The following is a 21,257-nucleotide window of genomic DNA, read 5'->3' on the forward strand; positions in this document are numbered from 1 at the left end:
ACCCTCAGTGCTGCTACTAAGCCTGCATGTGCAACTGGCCTGGTGGAAGATTTGCTGTGTTGTGGCCCCCCTGTGCTGCTCACCTTGCCTGGAGTTCCTTGGAACACGTCAGCAGTTCTAGGATGTATGTCTGCAATCCCTGTGCCTCTGCTTGCGCACACATGTGCATGTGGGCACCAACAAACGTGTCCAGAATCCAGACGTCCAATGGGCCATGTCTGCTGGCAAAGGTGGTCTGGAGGCTCATCCCTCTGCAGAAAGGGCATGAAACACATGATTAATGCTTTAAAGTCATCTGTGTGTGTCTCTTCAGGCATCTCATTACTGGACCATGTCAGAGATGTACATCAGAAATCACACCATCAGTCCGTCTTTCACATCCAAAGTGTGGAACACACTATCTACGGCATGAATTACAACAAGCACGTGTACAGTAAAGATAAGAAACATACTACACAATGCATAGCAATGAATGTACACATTAATCATGAAACACCCCATCTAGCAAAAGCAGAACAGTGGTCAATAACACCGCAATCATCCCCACTAGGGGTGTTAACACAAGTTACACAGCACAAGACATGCCCCAGATATGACAGTCCAAAGCCCTTGTGTAATAGGCTGTTACACCAAACCATCCTTGCGAGCCCATGGATAAGGGAGGCAGGAGTGGCATATGTGAGTCAAAGACCCCAAGCAGCAAACACATACACAAGACAAGCCTGAAGGGCCCAGCTGGAACAGAAAGTGGATGCTTTCAAAAGCCACAAAGCACCGCACCGTCACATGAAAGCACAATAGACAAGCAATTTTAAACTATATTAACTAATTACACTAACTATGAAAAACCTACATTACCTAATTAAACTAACTATCAAACAGAAACTTAACTAACTAAACTATAAGAAAAATCAAAAATGACCACATACGACCCGGGGGGAGGGGAGGCACCCAGGAGGGGGGAGGTACAGGGTGCTGCTCAACACCCACATGCGATGATGCTGAGCCAAAGAAAAAACCTCCATGGGCTCAACGCCTGCACAGCCCGACCTATGTGGGAGATAGATGGTCGTCCGAGTCTGGCTCATCCTGGAGAGGAGGACGTGGCACAGTAGCCTGGCCACGCCTAGCCGCAGCTTTCCCCTCGATGGTAGCAAGTCTGCCGGACGGGTGAGCCTGGTTCTGTGTGATGATGTGACGTAGGTCTGCATGCAGAACCTCACGTGATACATGTGCTTCCTCTTGCAAGGTAGCACGTGTAACACAGCGTTCCTCCTGCAAGGCCTGGCTAGACAACCTCTGCACCTCCCGGCAAGCCTGTAGCTCAGCCGAGATGGTACGCTCAAGCTGTGCAAACCTCTCCTCTGCCCGCTGCCTCTAGGACATCATAAGGACACCCAGAGTGGATTTGAGGGAAGCATACTCCTCCCTCAGGGCATCCATGTGCGCCTCTGCGTGAGCAGCAATTGCTTTACGCAGAGACGACATTTCAGCCTGGCGTGCCCTGTCTGAGGCCGCCATGCCCAGCCTGAGCGAGCGGGCCGTGGACCGTGCCGCCTGCTGCTGGAGAAGCACCTGCCTAGCAATGGGGAGCACAGATCCGGCCACACGCTCCATGCTCTCAGCGATGTTCTCCATTACTGCCCCCTGCCGTTCTGAATTGGGAGTCATGTCTTGCTCCCACTCAGTATACTGCGGTTGCGCGCGGCGACCGCGTTGCTGGGCTTGACCCCTGCGGGACCCAAGGACTGGGTGTCCTCGCTGTGTTGGCACCACCCGCAGCTGCACGACTACATGCCCCCGTCGACGTGATGTCCCAGGCACATCAGTGACTGGTGTGGAGGGTGACCCTGCGTCCCGATCCACCACGGGCAGAGGAACCAAGACTGTCTGATCCCTCAGTGCAGGTGTCGCGGACAGAGGAGTGTCCACATCAGAATCACTCACCCCTGACACATGGACTTGATGCTCAACCAACTCGACATGGACGTCAGAGTCGTCATCAGGGCTGGACTCATAGGCAGCCAGAGACAAGATGGACTGTAGCACTTGGGGGTTTTCGTGGCCTATCACCCCACAACCCCCACTTGTGGCGGGTTGATGTAGTGGTAACAACCCTGTGTCTGGCATGACAACATCATCCTCCACCTCCATTGCGTCATCACCTGAAAAATAGAGAGAAAAAAGTTCACTACACATGTCAGAAGCACACAACACACACACACACCGACAACAAACACATCAGGCAGACATGTGACACACAAAATAGAACCTGGCATGCATGCTGGGTCAACTTTGAATTGCTTCTGTGATCAGACCTGTTGAAAGGTGGAGGTTTGCATAGAAGTGGGTCTATGCAGTGCAGCAAATGTGTATGTCACTCACTACCTACATGTACAAGGACTCCATGGTGTGTGTCAGGAAATGTGAAGGCAGTGCAAGGTCAAATTCAGGCATCACGTGCACTGTGCATTCAATGGGTAGCATATCTACAAGCAAAGTACCCCTCCACCCAAGTACAAAAGCAGGGATGCCTAGCATGGTATCAAAAGGCTGACCATAGACCTGTGTATTGACAGGCAGTGTTGACTGGCATCAACAGCTTAATGTGATTCAAGTGACAACACTGCAAATGATGATGGGACAGTAAGCAGGACACATGATGAAAACTCTGCAGGCCGCCCACGTGTGAAGAAGACACTACAACAGTCGGACAGAGTCATTGTGCATTAAACAGGCTGAGGCCTGTGACGCACACAGATTGTCAGACCCTAAACATGTGTGCAACGCAGTACTGAGCCACAGTTGACATGGGAAGGCTGATGAGATGCCATGCAATGTATGTCACCCAGGACTTGTATTACAGTGATAATCCAGTCAAGGACACATAGGGGCATGCGTGCAATGCACATGGAGCATGAATGGGTACTCATGTCCTGTTAGGCAGAAACCTGTGCAGTTCCCTCTGGGACCACTGCAAAACGTTTAAGTCTACAGGAGTTAGCAGTAAACCCAATTGGTAGCAGTCTGTACCACCCAGATTTACCTGGTAGCTGTGGCTGAGCAGTCAGACTTCTCTCAAGATGAGTTAGGCCATATTTGGAGTATACAAGATAGGGCAATTTACACAGTAGAACAAGCAGACACAGATCAGAGCTTGGGTGTCAAGATATATAATTATTTATTTAAAAACACATCTATGAAAAACACACTGGCACTAATATGGCAAACAACTTCAATCACAGTTACTATAAGTATATATCAATCCCATAACAATATTTCGACAAGTCTAGGTTCAACGGCACCACTTATTTGCAGACAGAGGTGAATGCTTTAACCTAGATGGCACTCTAGAAATTCGTTAGAAAGGGAGAGAAAAAGGCAGGGTATGAAACCAACTCAGTACCAACACTTTTACAAAACAAATGCAAGGCAAGCAAGGCAGGGTCTACTGTAAATCACAAAGTTCAGAGGCCAGGTCCACTCGGAGAGAGGCAAGGCTGTATATTCCAAAAGTATCACAGTGGAAATGCACTTCAAGTCTTTGTAGCAAAATGTCACAGAAAGGTTGGACCAGTTTTAGAACAAAAGTTAAGAAGGTCTGGAGGCGACCCAATGGAAAGGTAAGGATTTAAGACACCTTATGCTAACCGTTTGTTAGGCGGAAACCTGTGCAGTTCCCTCTGGGACCACTGCAAAAGATTTAGGACTACAGGTGTTTGGCAGTAAACCCACTTGGTAGCAGTCTGTACCACACAGATTCACTTGGTAGCTGTGGCTGAGCAGTCAGACTTCCCTCAAGAAGAGTTAGGCACTATGTGGAGTATACAAAATAGGGCAATCTACACAGTAAGACAAGCAAACACGCAACAAGGCTTCGGTGTAAAGATATATAGTTATTTATTTATAAGAACACATCTATAGAAAACACTCTGGCAATCAATACGGCAAACGATTTCAATCACAATTACTATACGGAAAATATCAATCCCCCTAACAATAGTTTGACAAGTCTAGGTTTAACAGCATCACTTATTTGCAGGCAGAGGTGTATGCTTTAACCTAGATGGCACTCTAGTATTCGTTAGGACGGGAGAGAAAAAGAGGGGGTTCAGACATCAACTTGATACCAATACTTTTAAGCACAAATGCAAGGCAAGAAGACAGGAACCACTGCAGATCACAAAGTTCAGAGGCCAGGCCCACTCGGAGAGAGGCAAGGCGATATGTCCCAAAAAGTGTCTCAGTGGAAATGCGCTTCGAGTCTATATCGCAAATTGTTATGGAAAGATTGGACCAGTTCAGAACAACACGCTAAAGAAAGCTTGGAGGCGACCCAAGGGAAAGGCGAGGATTAAGACACCTCACTCGATCCGGCAGAAAGGGAAGCCAGGCGGAAACGGTACCTTGTTTGTGGAGAGACAGTTCCGGCGGGGGCAGTTGGTCCTGGTGGTGGATGCACGTCGGGTCTTTGCCAAGAGTAGAGATGATCTCGTCGTCGAAGAAAAGTGAAGTCCGGTGCACCACCAGGGAAGAGACCAGCCGCGGAGTGCTCCATCACAAGGCACCACCTTTTGGTCGTGGTACAGGGGTAGTGGCTATCCGGTTGCCGAGGTGCTATGCACGGGCAATTCGACCACTGCGTCCTGGAGCGAAGAAAAAGCAAAGGGGGACTGGTTGTTCCCACCAGTCAGGGGAAGAGACTCTCGGGCAGGGAGATCTCCTCTATCGTCGGGAAGTGGTGAGTCGGTTCCGCAGGGCTCCACCGGAGGTGTCGTTGTTGCAGGTCGGCTCAGCTTTACCCTCGTCGGATTCTTAGGTCCTGTGGCGACTTCTGAAGATCCAGTCCCAAAAGCCCTGCTTTTATGCAAAAAACCCCCATTCATTCAGCCTAGCTGTCAATCAAAACACGCTAAGTGGTGAGCGGGGTGGCTCACCACTTGGGCCAATCACACTAGAGTGTGACCGGAGTTGGCAAGGCAACTCGGTCCAGGGTGCCTAAACCCCCTCCCACACCCCTGTGGTAACCCAGACAGAATGGCACCACTTTGGAGGGTCTCTGTACAGAAGCCCGCCAAAAGTGGAACAAAGGGCTCAACCTTTGGTTTAGGAGTCACAGAGACGAACACAGACGCCATTTTAAAAACCGAGTTCTGGCAGAAAATACCATCCGATAGACTTATTTAAGATAAGTAAATCGGTGGTATGTTAGAGAGTAACGAGAGAAAAAGTATTAATCTCCAACAATGGGAAGAATCCCATAGGGTTATATTCTGGGTCGAATATAACAAGTAGTTTCCACTGCCACCAGCCAAAACTCGACGAGGGGGGACGGGACAGTGCCCCCTCGAATAACAGACCTAGGAGTAATCGAATTACCCCTACTAGTACGTCCACAATAAGATAGTGTGTACTAGATCTGTTAGTAAATTTAGGTCTAGTAAAGCCAATGGTGACTTTACATGCCCGGGCAGACAGTAGTCAGTCCCCGTATGGAGTCTATGAAGGAGGTCCACTAGGACGCCCCAGTGCTACGGCACAGAAGGTGCGGTGTAACACACATAGCAAAACATCTGAGACCCTATGGAGTAAAAGACCCCATAGCCCATAGAGCACATTGACATTTCAAGGAATTACACACATTCAGGTCCAAGAGTGGGAGAAAAAGAGTCTCACTCTTGGCAGGATGGAAAAAAACAAACTCCAGAAATCCAGCAAAGCTGCTGGGGGACTCACTAGGTTAGGAAATTCAGCCTAAACAGAGAATTCTCCCTAACACCGCTTCAAGGGAAGCAAGGCGGACACAGTACCTTGCAAGTGAAGAGCCAGCTCCGGCAGGGGCAGTTGTTCCTGGTGGTGAATGCAAGTCGGGGCTTTGCCAGAAGATGAGAGGATCCTGTCGTCAAGGAAAAGTTGAAGATCGTTGCACCACCAGGGAAGAGACCGGCCGCAGAGTGCTCCGTCACAAGGCACCACCTTTTGGTCGTGGTACAGTGGTTAGTGGCTATCCGGTTGCCGGGGTGCTCAGCACAGGCAATTCGACCACTAGACGTCCTGGAAGCGAAGAAAAAGCAGGGGACTGATTGTTCCCACCAGTCAGGGGAAGAAGACTCTCCAGCAGGGAGATCTCCTCTGTCGTTGGGAAGTGGTGAGTCGGTTCAGCAGGGCTCCACCGGAGGTGTCGTCATTGCAGGTCGGCTCAGCTTTACCCTCGTCGGATTCTTAGGTCCTGTGGCGACTTCTTAAGTCCCAGTCCCAAAAGCCCTGCTTTTATGCAGGAAACCCCCATTCATTCAGCCTAGCTGTCAATCAAACATGCTAAGTGGTGAGCAGGACGGCTCACCACTCGGGCCAATCACACCAGAGTGCGACTTGAGTTGGCAAGGAAACTCAGTCCAGGGTGCCTAAACCCCCCCCACATCCCCTGTGGTATCCAGACAGAATGGCACCACCCTGCAGGGCTTCTGTGCAGAAGCCCGCCAAAAGTGGAACAGAGGCTCAACCTTTGGTTCGGAGTTACAGAGGCGAACCCATACGCCATTTTAAAAAACGAGTTCTGGCAGAAAATACCAACCAGTGGATTTATTTAAGACAAATAAACTGGCGATATGTTAGAGACTAATGTGAAAAAGTATTAGCCTCCAACAATGGGAAGAATCCCATAGGAATATATTCGCGGTCGAATATAAAAAGTAGTATCCACTGCCACCAGCCAAAACTCGACGAGGGGGGACGGGATAGTGCCCCCTCGAACAACAGACCCAGGGGTAATCGAATTACCCCTACCAGTACGTCCACAATAGGATGGTTTTCACTAGTTCTGTTAGTAAATTTAGGTCTAGCAAAGCCAATGGTGACTTTACATGCCCTGGGAGACAGTAGTCAGTCCCAGGGTATGGAGTCTATGGTGGGGATCCTCTAGGACACCCCAGTGTTATGGCACGGAGGGTGCGGTGTAACACACATAGCAAAACACATGAGGCCCTATGGAGTAAAAGACCCCATAGCCCATAGAACACATTGACATTCAAAGAAATCAACCACAAATCATGTCCAAGAGTGGGAGAAAAGAGTCTCACCCTTGGCAGGATGAAAAAAACAAACTTCAGAAATCCAGCAAAGCTGCTGGGGACTCACTAGGTTAGGAAATTAGGCCTAAACAGAGAATACTCCCTAACATGTCCCTGCGGGGCATCTGACCTATGCACAGTACAAGTGAGATACCCTGCATCAAGTACTAAGGCTGTACCACACAGCATATGTCTGGCAAATTGTACGCTGGAAGTTAGCATGTACACAGGACGCATGAACAGGAAAGTACACAATGGCAAGATTGAAGCAGACCGGTGCAAAGGTGGAACTGGGGTGCAGAGTGGCAGAGGAGGGGCAAGGGAGCATGCCTACATGGAGTACCTGCATGCAGGCAGAGGACACATGCACGTCAGTCATGCTATGACATTGTGCCTGGGCTGAGAGGAAGGTCACCCCACGCCACATGCAGAAGGGCCAGTGAGCTGGAACATGGACTGGAGGAGTATACTGGTAACCAGCATGTGAGTAGAGTGCAATAGTGGTGATGCGGACAGTCCCCGTCTGCTCCACATGTCCACCATCCAGCAGAGCAGACATGCATCACGGAAGCATTGCATTACTTACACATCAGAACCATGTACAGGTCACATGTAGTGGCAATCATGCACAACACATCCCACAAGTAAAACGCACACGTCCTCAACAAACACGCCTCAACACTCACTGGACTGGGCATCAAAGTCCAGCATCTCTCCCACTCCTTCGACCGATTCGGGTGGTATGAACTCCGCAACGAGTGACTCATGCGGAGTGAGATCTTCCTCCTCTGGTGCAGGCCCACCGCCAGTCACCAGAGTCAAGTTGTAATTTGAGGCACTCTTAGCCTTAGCGCTGCGTTTGAGGTCATTCCAACGCTTTTTGCACTCTTGCACCGTGCACACCTCATGGCCGAATGAACTGACATGTTCCGCAACATGCTTCCAGTGGGTGTTACGGTGGGCAGCCGTAGTCTGACTACTGGCACACACTACTATGTCACGGCTGTGGCACCACACGTAGTCCACGAGGAAGTCCAGTTCCTGCTTGCAGAAAGGCTTCTTCCTTGACATGCAGGAGGTCGTGGCTGTGTGTGGGGTCCCAGCCTGTGCTGCAGGTGCAACCTTCTTCCTCTTGGACTGTGGCGCAGACCCTGGCTGGCTAATGCCGCCCTGACCAGTATGGCCAGTGGGTTCGGTGGATTGATCCAAGGGAGTGGCAGGTGGAGGGACGAGCAAATGCCTGACTTGTGTCAGTAGCATCTGGATGCCCTCTAATGGACCCTGCGCAGCAACATCCGCTGTGGCAGGGTCATTGACCGCAACGGTCCTGGTTGGCAGACTCACAACCGGGGTGTTGTTGGGTGCATCTGCCCCTGCACTTGCCAACACCTGGCTGTTCGGGGCAGCAGATGTCATAACTGCCCCAGGGACACGTGTCTTGGTCAGAGCAGCCCTGCGTGCCCCTATGGTTTCCCTCCTGGCCTGTTGGAAATCTACCAAGGGCTCCTCAAGTGCCAACGCAGCCTGCGCTGGAAGACCCTGAGCCTGGGTGGCAGTGTCCACAGCTGCACCTGCAGCTACCACTACCCTTGGGCCCGTGGCAGTCGATGGAACGGACTGCCGGGTCACATGGGCGCCAGTGCCAGATGCAGAAGCTGCATCCCCAGGAACCACAGGGGGTAGTGGCATGACTGCATCAACACATGGCACAACATTGTGCTCAAGTGGCGCACCCCTGCCTCTTCCCCCTCTGTGGCCGCCCTGGACACCCTGGAGTCCCCCTACTCCCTGGTCACCACGGCCACGTCCCCGACCACGCCCGCCACGAGGAGTACACCCAGCTGAGGCGCCCCTCACCTTTGGTGGCCTCCCCACCATGGCACATATGTAGTAGTGCCGGCACAGATGGAGTAGTGCCAATGGGAGGTGTACACCACAATTAACCTCAGCAATTGGGGTGAAGGGGGTGGGAAGCAAGATGTTAACAGCCCCCATGCACCTGCAAGGCTGTATGTGACCCCGGTGATGTTGTGACGGGTCACACAACGCTCAGGCACCCCAAAACTGCAGTAAAACTGTGCACGCAACCCTCCAGCCTACGTGCGTGGAATCAACCTCCCACAGTACGCGGTGGCACCCAGTAACACAAATAACGTGTACGCGTGGGACACGCATGCTACTATGACCTCGAAAATGGGTGCGATACACAGGGGCACCCGCAGTGGGAAAAATAGCGTGTGCGACTCACCGTCTGACTAGCGCGATGCAGAAAAACACGTGTAGCCAATACCCCCACCAAAAGAAGAGATACGTCCTTGATAGCTGTGAAGTTGTGATGGCGCGCGAAACAACAGGAAGCAGCAACACACGTCGGTCCCCACGAAAGGCACGTACAGTGAACTGCTACCCCCGCTCACCTTTAACCCGTGCTGAGGGAAATGCCCATGCGCGTCACGTCACTTAGGCGCATGGGCCCTTTCCTCAGATTACACGCATTCCCACGCGGACGTGCAGTTTTTCACATGCGCTGAAACGCCCGTGCACGCCCGCGCGCGTCACGTCACAGAGGCGCTTACGCTTGAATGGCCTTTGGTCCAATGAAATCGCGTATGTGTGCAGACGCGCTTACACGCTAAGGGCCTTTCCTCGAATTACACGCTGACGTGCAATTTTTTCACGTGCCAAATCACTCCGTGTCAAGCTGGCCACGTGAAAACACACGGAAGACCACGCTCCTGCCCAAAAGGCCGAATCACTGCCCCCCAGAGCCCCGAGCACGCTCCCACCTGCCATCTGCTGCTGCCTGACTGCCTGCAGCCCTCGTGCCCTGCCATTTGGTGCCTGCACATCAGCCATCTGCAGGGGTCCAGTTGCGGTGCCCACCCCTGCTGGAACAGAAGACTCCCGACTGGGATACCATCGCTCCACAGCCCAGCCCCAGGACCCAGTTGCCCACCCACGCCTGCCTCCGGGGTCACCATGTCGGGGCAAACACAATCTGAGACCACTGGCGACCCCCAGCCAGAGGGGCAGAGGGCCACCAGCTTCAGTCAGAAGGAAGTTGGTGTCCTGGTGGAGCTTGTCCTGGGGCATTATGATGCCCTCTTCGGATCAACACGCGCCGACAAGGAAGGACGGGACAGGATCTGGGACGACTTTGTGGTTGCCATCTACGCGGAGGGGGTGGCAACCCGCAACATCAAGTAAGTCAAGAAGCACTGGGAGGACTTGGGGTCCAGGACCCTCATAAAGGCCCAGCGCCTCATGGAGGGGGGCCGGGGCAGCATGAGTACCATCCAGATGAGGGTCCTGGAACGCATACGCCCAGCGCTCCATACCCAGATCCTTGAGAGGCAGACCCGTCTGGAGTCGAGCGGTAAGTGGCCAAGCATTGCTGTGTGAGACAGGGCATGTTGCAGTGTGCTGGTTGTCTGATACTTGCCTGTATGTGTGACATAGGCCATGAACGCATGTGTGTGTGCAGGGACATCATGGTCATGCATGTGAGACCAGTAATGTGTGAAGCACACGGTTGGTGTATGTGTTTAAATGCAACATGGGGAGCCCTATGCAGAATGGACACATGAGCGCATGCCAGTCTCTGTTCCTGGACATGGGTGGGGGTGAGGGATGGGTGCTGATGCCATGTACATGTATGGTGTCCATGTCTGTGTGTCTGACCTGCGTGTCTGTGACTTGTGAATGCCATGGATGCATGACACATGTCTGTGACAATGTTCAGAATCACTGATGCAGCCTAGTTATCCTTGCATCCACTGTGTCTGGGGTGTACGAGTCCAGATGGATGAGACTACGGTGAAGTGTGTGCGTGTGATAGGCATGACCCATGATGCATGTGAGTTCCAAAACAACATTGTATGTTTCAAGAGTCCCTTGGACATGTATGGTAATGTCCATAGCATGCGCCATGCCTGTTACTGCATGTGTTTTGCCTGCACTGACCCATGTGTTGTGGAGGGACATGATGGAAGTCATCTTTGACAGTGCCACTCATCTGCTATTGCTTCCTGTCTAGGGGACCATTGTACAGTACCCTGATGCTTGTGTTCTATGTCTCCCTCTACACAGCGCCAAGTGAAGAAGAGGGCAGAGACGGCGCTGTGGAGCAAAGCGGCGGGGATGCCCCCACGGCTGCAGCGGAAGGGGTGGGTGAGCCCCCACAGGGGCTTGCAACGGCGGAAGACGGGGTGGAGCCATCCAGGTTGGTGGTTTCCTCAGAGGAGGAGGAGGCCACTGCTGAGCCGCACATGGGGCCTGGTGGGGGCATCCCTGCTGGTGCAAGTGGTGCAGTCCAGGGGCAGGGGCAGGAAGCAGCACAAGTCGCCGTTGAGGGGCCTGTGCATGTCACTGTCCCTGACACTGTGACTGCACCACCATGCACCTGCAGGGATGCCCCATCCGAGGCCCGTCCGCAGGTAGGGGGGATGTCCATGTCATCTGACTCCCCTCCACCTGAGGACGAGTGGACCCCTGGCCGTATGGAGAAGGTCCTGATTGGTGTCGCGTTGCGCATGGGTGTCATTCGTGATGACGTGCGTGCTTCCCGGGGGGAGCACGCACGTCCTCACGAAGAGCACCATGCCAACGTGGCCCAGTTGGGAGCGGCCGTGGTCGGGGGTTTCGTACATGTGTCGGCCACTCTGGCGACCCTCTCCTCCTCTGTGGAGGCTATGCGCCAGTCGTTTTCCATGCCGTCTTCTGGCCCAGATGGCGCCAGGGCCCCCTGTGGACCTGCCCCGACCAACGCAGCCAACTCGGTGGGATCCCATCCCTGCCACAGTCGGGAGCCGGAGGTCCAGCAGGGGTGGACACACCAGCAACTGGAGGATGTGACGGCATCATCGGCAGGGCACGTGCACGACGGCGTCGGTGGATTCCATCAGTCTGGATGCCGTCATGCTGGCACAGGCAGTTGCATCGGAGGCAGCGGCAGGCTCGACGTGGGAGGCATCATGGCTCGGGGCCATCAACATCAGGGGGGCAGGCATCGGCCGGAGGGCAGGATAACCCTGGAATGAGAGTGTCTTCCCTGTGGGAGCGGTTGGGCCAGCAGATAGGTGCGGAGCGGCGGTTGGCAGAGGAGTAACGGCTCACAATGGTCAGGGCGGGCTGAGTGCCTCGAGGGTATTCGCAGGGAGTTGGAGCTGGACACTGCATTATCCCTGCGAGACCTCGGTGCCAGGGAACATGCCCGCCTCCAAGCCATTGAACAGGAGTTTGATGATGCCCTGGCCCATGACATCAACCAGTGAGCAGTCGGACTAGCCCGCTGCCCTTGTAAATAGTTATGTAGTTAGTGTTAGGTTTCCTTTGCTTTTTTATTTATTTTGGACCTTTTGGACAATGGACCACATTTTTGTATATAGTTTTTTTATTAGGTAGTATTTTTAGATAGGTTTAATTTCTTCAGTTGGGATCATGGACCCTGGATTGTTTATCTGTATATAGTTGACTTGGATTATACTTTTCTTTTTGAATTTACCCATGGAGCAATGGTTTTCCGTTTTGTTTTTCCCTTGGATTTACTTTTTTGAACTGTGACTTTGGACACCTTTCCTTTGGATTATGATTTGTTGTTTTTCATTATTTTACGGACATGCTGCTTTTCGTTTTAATTCCCATTGTTGTTTGTTTATTTTTAATTCGATTTATGTTGCTTTTAATACATTATTTTCATCAAACTTCAATGTGTAGTATCATCTCATTGGTTTCATGCATGTCATGATATGGGTTTTGACATTCACTTACAACCATTGTGTTTATGTGATGGACATGTGTTCATTAACATACTTGCCATTGGGGTTGTATCATGTAATTGGCATTTCTAAGTGGGTGGATGCAATACTTGGGTGGGTGTTTGGCATGTGGAGGCTGCCCATAAGGGCCAGGGATCTAGATTGTGATGACGTGTTGGCTGGGGGACATGTGTTGGGGCCTGCGGGCAGGTGCCCTGCACTGCTGGGGGGTTGGGGTGCAGGGGGACATGAGTGGGACATGAGTGGGGGCCTGCGGGCAGGTGCCCCGCACTGCTGGGGGGTGGGGGTGCAGGGGGACATGAGGGGGACATGAGTGGGGGCCTGCGGGCAGGTGCCCCGCACTGCTGGGGGGTGGGGGTACGGGGGGTCATGAGTGGGACATGAGTGGGGGCCTGCTGGCAGGTGCCCCGCACTGCTGGGGGGTGGGGGTGCGGGGGGACATGAGTGGGACATGAGTTGGGGCCTGCGGGCAGGTGCCCCGCACTGCTGGGGGGTGGGGGTGCAGGGGGACATGAGTGGGACATGAGTGGGGGCCTGCGGGCAGGTGCCCCGCACTGCTGGGGGGTGGAGGTGCAGGGGGACATGAGGGGGACATGAGTGGAGGCCTGCGGGCAGGTGCCCCGCACTGCTGGGGGGTGGGTGTGCAGGGGGACATGAGGTGGACATGAGTGGGGGCCTGCGGGCAGGTGCCCCGCACAGTTGGGGGGTGGGGGTGCAGGGGGACATGAGTGGGACATGAGTGGGGGCCTGCTGGCAGGTGCCCCGCACTGCTGGGGGGTGGGGGTGCAGGGGGACATGAGTGGGGGCCTGCGGGCAGGTGCCCCGCACTGCTGGGGGGTGGGGGTGCAGGGGGACATGAGTGGGACATGAGTTGGGGCCTGCTGGTAGGTGCGTTTTTGGGGGCGTAACTGGCGCTGCAGCAGGGTCGCTGCGCCACTGTGCGCCGCGGCTGGTTTTGGTATCTGAAATCCATGAATACGCTGTGCGCGGAAATAGATTTTAGCGCACGCGGCTGGTGCAGAGATTCGCACGCGCACACTGTGCGCCAGCCGCGTGCGCCACTTGTGCGCTAAATTCTATGAATTACCCCCTGTGTGTTTTGGTGGGCCTGTGTAGCCACAAGTATAATTGCCATCAGATCCATGTGTATTGTAATATACATTTCTGTGCAGTAATCATATTATTTAATGAATGTTAAAGCACACAATTTTACATGTCTTTCTGATTCCATGTCTTTACCTCTACCTTTGTCTCATTTGAACTTTGAAACCTTTGCAATATGTGTTTTTCAGTGTATAAAAAAAGTATGTGTACCCGTGCCTATAAGAGGTTGTTCATAGCTGGGGTAGAATACCCGCGGCTAAAACAAATGATTTAATAAAAAAAGGTTTTGTATGTTATTATATGTCCATATATGTATGTAATAGGTAGTCCTTAAAAGGATTGATTTGGAGAAAATTGAGTGGAATATTTCAGCACATTTGGAGAACTGTTTTCATATTATAAAGCATCACCATATTTATTTCATTAGTTAGATGTACTCCATCATGTCTATAAAGGTTAGGCATGTATAACTGGATGCTGTTATTTGATATCCATAATTGCTTTTGGTCTCTGATGAAAGTTGAAACTATCTTATTAACATTTATCTGTGAATTTTCAATTTTGTAATTAAACTTGGTTGTCCACTTCCATGTTTGGCTCTGGGTGAGGTTAGAAACGATGAATGTGGTGTGAGGAAACATTTCTATTGCTTTATCCAAGTCCTGTTTCATCATTAAAGCAAGAGAAATATCTTGTATGTTACCCACATAATTGCCTCCACAGTGAATTAGTATATCTGGTTGCCCTGTGCTTCTCAGACTGAACAACTTAGGGAAAGACTTCGGACTACTGCATTCCTTGCAATCCAAACCATTTAATTTTAAAATTAGTCAAACCCAGGTCCATGTTAATATTTACTTCCTCCCAAAAAACATTAACCAAAAGAACCAACTGTCTCCAATCAATCATATAGTTTTAAAGCCAGCCATGATATGTGCACCCCGTCTCTGTTACCAGAAAAATAAGTCCTATTTTGAATTTCTACTAATAGTAGAAATGGGGCATGCATGATGTCTGTGTTTTGGTGTTTGTAATTGGTTGGTGTAACTGTTGTAACTGTCTACTTGCCTGTGATAGGTTGCAGTGAAAATGTTTCAGCCATTTTAGTACGTTGCTTTCTACAGTCCTGTTTTTGTACAATTGCTTTTTTAAACGTATCATCGGCTCCATTTTAAATACATTTGCCATTCTGAATTCAGAGAATACACTGTGCAGACGTCCAGTCTTTTGTTGATGTGAAGATCTGTGCATCTTGTTGATAAGTTGAAGGCGAGTAACAGTAAATACTTACGTATTTGATGCAGTGTGGTGTGTATACAGTATATTAAGTAAGTTCATCTTTTGAGCTAGTAAAAGTTATATGTTTGATTTTTAAAGGAAAGTTTTCTGATCAACTTGTGTTTTAAGGAGAGTAATTCAACAGCAGTCCATTTTATGTTATAGTTATCTGTGACAGAAAATGTATTACATTTATAGCTTCTTTCTCATTGTTTTGCTGAACCTTTTTTTAATTGATAATATGCCATAGAGATTTACAAGTTCTTTTTTCTATCTTACTGACATTTCTAGAAATATACTGGTACTTTTGAATATCCAACAAATGTGTGGCACCATTCGCCACAGGAGTTAAGCACAGTTGCCAGTAGTTTATGATTAGGAAATACAAGGTGTTTTAGCTGATGTACATTGAGGAGTATGCTGTAGTAACACAGAGTGTACTAGGTGCAGTCAAAATCTATAAATGTTCACAGAGCATTAGAAATGTGATATTTCTGAGAATCATTTTATGCACACTTTTGGTGTTTTAAAGAGAATTTGAGTGGCACTCAGAACATGCATGTGTTTTAAAGAGCATGTCTATATATGCGGTAGAAACACTGAGTGTATTAGGTGCAGTCAAAATCTATACATTCTCACAGAGCAGTAGAAATTCGATTTTTCTGAGAAGGGTTATATGCCCACTTTTGGTGTTTTAAAGAGAGTGTTTGAGTGACACTCAGAACATGAATGTGTTTCAAAGAGAGTGTCTATATTTGTAAATGCTTATTCAAAGGAGCCCTGTGTAAATTTACAAGTGTGCAGAAGTGTTTTCCAGTAGAGGATTACCTACCTTCTTTACATTTTGCAAATATAATTTTGTTTCTTACAAAAAGTCTACATTTTTGCTTCACGTCTTGGATTTTCACACCGTGCAGTAGATTGCAGCTGTAATCTTAATCTTAATAGTATGGTGTCCAGTAAGTGTAGATTTTCCACCCCAATGAAATGAATACCTATATATGCCTGTATAGTATTGCTCTATGGGCAATTATACATTTTGAGCAGTTCTGTCACAGTCAGGCTCTCTGCAGCATTCATGTCTATTTAGGTCCTGCTTTTCCAATCATAAATGTGATCTACCAGTCTTATATACCAAGAAACTTTATTTGCATTTTTAGTCAACCAAATTGTGTTTGGGTCCTGTGTTTTCTATTAAATCTTTTCTCTGTCTTTTAACTAATTCTATCTATTCAAACCTTACTTTACTGTTATAGGTTGAGCTTTATTATATAGTCATGCTTCCTAGTGAGCATTATAAAGCTGAGTAAATGTTCAAACAGCACTCCTCTTTGAAATTTTATAAAGCTAGTGTGCGTATTGTGCACTAAAGCATTACATTCATTACATTCAGGAAATTTAATTTTGCACCACATGTAAAGTCAACCTTTTTGGTGGAGTTGTTTTCCTTTCCCACTCAAAGGCAAAGGCAGATCTATGAAGTAACAAATCATGAACATGTATGGGGATTGCTGATCGGGTTCTGGAATCAAAACTCAGCCTTTTGTACATATGAGTCACATTCTGTGACTATGAATCATATAAAGGTGTCTGTGTTAGAACAAAAGAAAAGGTGAGTATGCAAAGTTGTTTAGATTTTGAGAATAGGTAAGGTTTTCATGGGTACACCTTGGCAGATGTGCCAAAATGCTGAACATGAGTGAGTGTTGGTCCAGTGAAGCATTATCTTCTTTTCACACTATGCACTGGGGCTGAGCTGAGACTTGAAATCTCGCATAAGCTGAGGTTTCTAGCAAATGTACTTTTCTCTCCCCAATGAAATGAAAACCTAGAAATGGGTTTACAGTACTGCTTTGGGCATATTTTCAGATTTGGAATGGCTCTAGGAGAATCAGGCTTTCTGTAGCATACATCGCAATGTAGGCCCTCCTTTTGAAATTTAGTTCCTACCTAATAATTACAGTCATAACAATAGGTAGCCATTTTCCTACTATTGAAAAAACTTCCCCTTGAAAACTGTATCTCTTACCAAATATATCTGCAGAAGTAAATATGTCTAGCCTCTTTGAAACTTAGATTTCTCTAACCAGTTGAGCCTGGGATAAGTGTTTTCCTTTAAAAGATGTCCTCCTATCCTATCTTCTTTACGTTAACCTACACATCTTACTCCTACCCTCTCTAGCCCCACCAACGTACTTTAACACCACCCTCTCTACACTCAAGCAATCCTTAACTTCACCCTATATACACAAACTCACCCTACCCCAACCTCTCTATGGCCACCCACACACCCAACTCCAATTCTCTATATCCACATCCATGGTACCCCTACTTACCTTCCCTATCCCCACCCTCTCTACCCCTATCCACCTACCATATGTCAACCTTACTACCCCAACCATCCACTCTATACCACCCTCCCTACCTCCACCTACTATACCCCATCCATCCTACCCTACTCCCAACCTCTCTACCCCCACCCACCTACTGTACCTCACCCTCTCTAACATAGCTCATCCTATTACCCACCCTCCCCCACCCTCTCTACCCACACCCACCATAACCCCAGCCGCCATACCCCTAGCCTCTCTACCCCCACCCACCCATCCTAACTCCATCCACTCTATACCTACCCACCTGCCTTAACCCATCCTCCTTACCACCAACCACCCACCCAACCCACACCCTATTTACTCCTATGCCCCCAACCCTCCCATCCTACCTATACATGTTCACACAACGCTGTGGGTATATATATATATATATATATATATATATATATATATATATATATATATATATATATATATATATATATATATATATATATATATATTACATGGACGCGGTAGCGTCCATGTAGTTATGGTTAAGTTGGTGCTTTTTCAAATTTGCTGTAAATCCGTCCAGTCGTTTTTTTTAAAATGACCAAAATGTAAGGCAAAAAAAATAGTGATATCTCCATTCGCTCTGTGGACGGACTTCCCGGTTCGCTCCGCAGACAGTGCCCTGATTGGCCGAGCGGCTTGCGTGATGTCCGCGGACATGCAAAGTGTTCACTGATTGGACGGCGTGGTGCGTGAAGCGCGTCAGATTTTCTGTGGCGCCCGCCATCTTGCATTCGCCCACGACGGCGGATAGTGCGGTTAAACTTGGATTAAAAATTGTATTTAGTGGAGTGTGTTGGTGTGTAACAGTGTTTGGGGGGGGTGGGGGAGTATGAGATAGGTTCAATGTTCTGTTTTTTTTATGTGCTAGACACTTTTGTTGTGTTCGATTTGTCTGCGGACAACACGGCTGTTCTGAAATGTTCTATATAAAGTAAATGGTGGGGTGTTCTGAGGACGGAGTATGTGTCCGTTTTGTTCGCAAGCAAGCTAAAATTGAGCTAAGAACACTTGCGGTGTCCTTAAATGTTCGTACATAAAGAAAATGGGGGTGTCCTGAGGACGCTGTCCGTATTGTACTCTGGTAAGTTGAATGTGTTCTAAGAACACTTGCGGTGTCCTGAAATGCTCTGATTACTCACAGGTAATCTTCATTACTCCTAGTCCTACTCTTCCTCGTCACAGTACTGACAACCCTCCTCACCCTCCCTGCGGGGAAGGTCCCATGCTCCGGCTTGGTAATATGAAACTGAGTGATGTGGATGTGGGGGAGGAATTATAGGAATTTAAAGAAATAGAAGAAGGTCCTGTGTCGGAGGCAGGGGCCTCATGAAGTAAGTAGGAAGAGTGGACGTGGAGGTAATGTTTGCAATTAAACAAAATGGGGGTGTTCTGAGAACGCTGTTCGTATTGTTCGTTGTCAGGTTGAAAGTGTTCTAAGAACCCTCCTTATGTCCGTTGACATTACAATTTCCTATGGGCCTTACCCGACTTTTTGTCCACTAAACAAACGATAAATCAGGCTGCTGTGCGCCGACATTATGTGATAATCCTATCACTTGCCCCATCGACCTGGCTGATCTGCTTTTGAAACAATAAATCATATCTCCCACCCCTAAGCCTGACATTATCAAAGCATTCATATTCCCCGTCTCTCTCCGTGACGTTACAGGGTGCGTGGCCAAATGCGCCCAGTCGTCTCCAGTCCTACGCGACTTTACACAGAACCCGGAAAACAACACAGATCATCTCACAACACAGCGCGCCACAATTCGGAATATGAAACTGTGATTTAAAAGCAAACAGCAAGATTGTACATTTCGTAAAGTACTTTTATTTGACATCAAATGTTTAGAGAATATTCAGCGATTTGCATTTGTCTTTGCTGTCGATCCGCAAAAGTTCATCTTGAGTCACGCGCTGTTCCTTTGCGGTACACAGGGTGTTGGTTTATGTTAAAAGAATCACTATGGTCACACTGATAATTGGAAGGCTGTTCCAACAACAAAGCATTAGACCACCATAATGGTTGGTATGTTGCTTCTAGTCGCTAGTACCGCGTAAGGGCATATTGGTCCTTGGCGATTGTCCCATAAAATGGTGAGGGTCATGAAGTTGTTTAGAAGTAGCTGCACATGGCAGTTAAAAAATCCGTCGGCTGGGGTCTGAAAATCGTGGCATTGACAGTAGGGAAGGATGTACCTGTTTTAAAAACATAAATTAGTCTCACGAGCGGATCGTCATTAAAATATTCATTTTATTTATTAGGGCGTGAAACTATTTGCTAGCGAGGATAGTGCAATGGAGTATGTTAACTTATTCCCACTAACCCACCCTCTCTCCTCTGTCTTTTTCAGAGCCATCTGAGTGCCAGGGGACCACTTCGGCGGTGATAGTGCGCGGTACAAAACAATATGCCACATTGAACGAACAAGTACAACTTTAACGCCACGCTATTGTTATAATATTCTGGTATAAAATAATCTAAAGGGTTACTTACATTATATTGGCATTTTCCATTGTCTACGCGTAATGCAGTCCCTAAATATGACTCCGTCTGTGCCAACGATCTTTCTCATAGTGATATAATATCTAAAAGCGGTTTAGTTTCAGAAATTTCACCCTCCTTCAAAAGACGTCTTTTGGCACGATCCCTGTCTGTCAAGGTCAAAAATCAATAGAACCTTATAGTGCGACTTGTGGGCCACACCGGCCCGCGAGCAAAAAATGGAAGCAGCTGACCTTCACTCTGAACGAGCATAAATTCTTACTTTGCAACATTGTGTGTAAAGCCATCCATGAGAAATTGCTTTTTACACTCCATCTTTGTATATTGTCTGCGTGCTAATGAAAAAAGATTGTTAAAGGGAGTTTATGGTTAACTTGCGCTACTAAAAACCTTTGAAATTCAGTAAAAAAACTTTGTTAACGGGACGTTACGGTTAAGTTGCGCTACTAAAAACCTATGAAATTCAGTAAAAAAACGTTGTTAACGGGACGTTATGGTTAAGTTGCGCTACTAAAAACCTATGAAATTCAGTGAAAAAACTTTGTTAAAGGGACGTTATGGTTCCAAGTAAACCGAAAAACCCCTGAAATTCGCCAGTTATGATAAGCTAAGCAACCATAACTCGCGCCACCACCGTGCACTGCTAAGCCTAACACCCAGGACATCAAAGATGACATCACAAATGTCATTGATGACATCACTGATGACATCACATGTGCATTTAGCTTTCATGAAAAGTCTGTTCAAGGGATTCTTAGTGTAATGTTAATAAAAAAAGTGTCAAAGATTATTGGAATAAATATCAAGTGCTAATCAGTGCATTAAGCTATGCATTGATATAAATAGCATTCTATTATTAACTTCAATCCAGTATACTAAGGTACTCATGTAGAAACTTAGGCATTGTGTGCAGCATACATGATGGAGGTGCAATATTCATAAGCTTGCCATGTTGAATAGTGAAATGATAACTGTTTTCATATTAGAGTTTTGCGTACAGTGAAACTTGTGATAAGTAGGTAATAAAACCCACTTACTACATAATTGCATTATTATAGACAAATCACAAAGAGACAACACCAGATACAAATATGAATATATACAAGGGAACTGAAGTAAGAAAAAGAAACAG

Source organism: Ambystoma mexicanum, chromosome 5q (assembly GCF_040938575.1).
Source record: "Ambystoma mexicanum isolate Mex_15411 chromosome 5q, UKY_AmexF1_1, whole genome shotgun sequence".
Classification (NCBI taxonomy): domain Eukaryota; kingdom Metazoa; phylum Chordata; class Amphibia; order Caudata; family Ambystomatidae; genus Ambystoma; species Ambystoma mexicanum.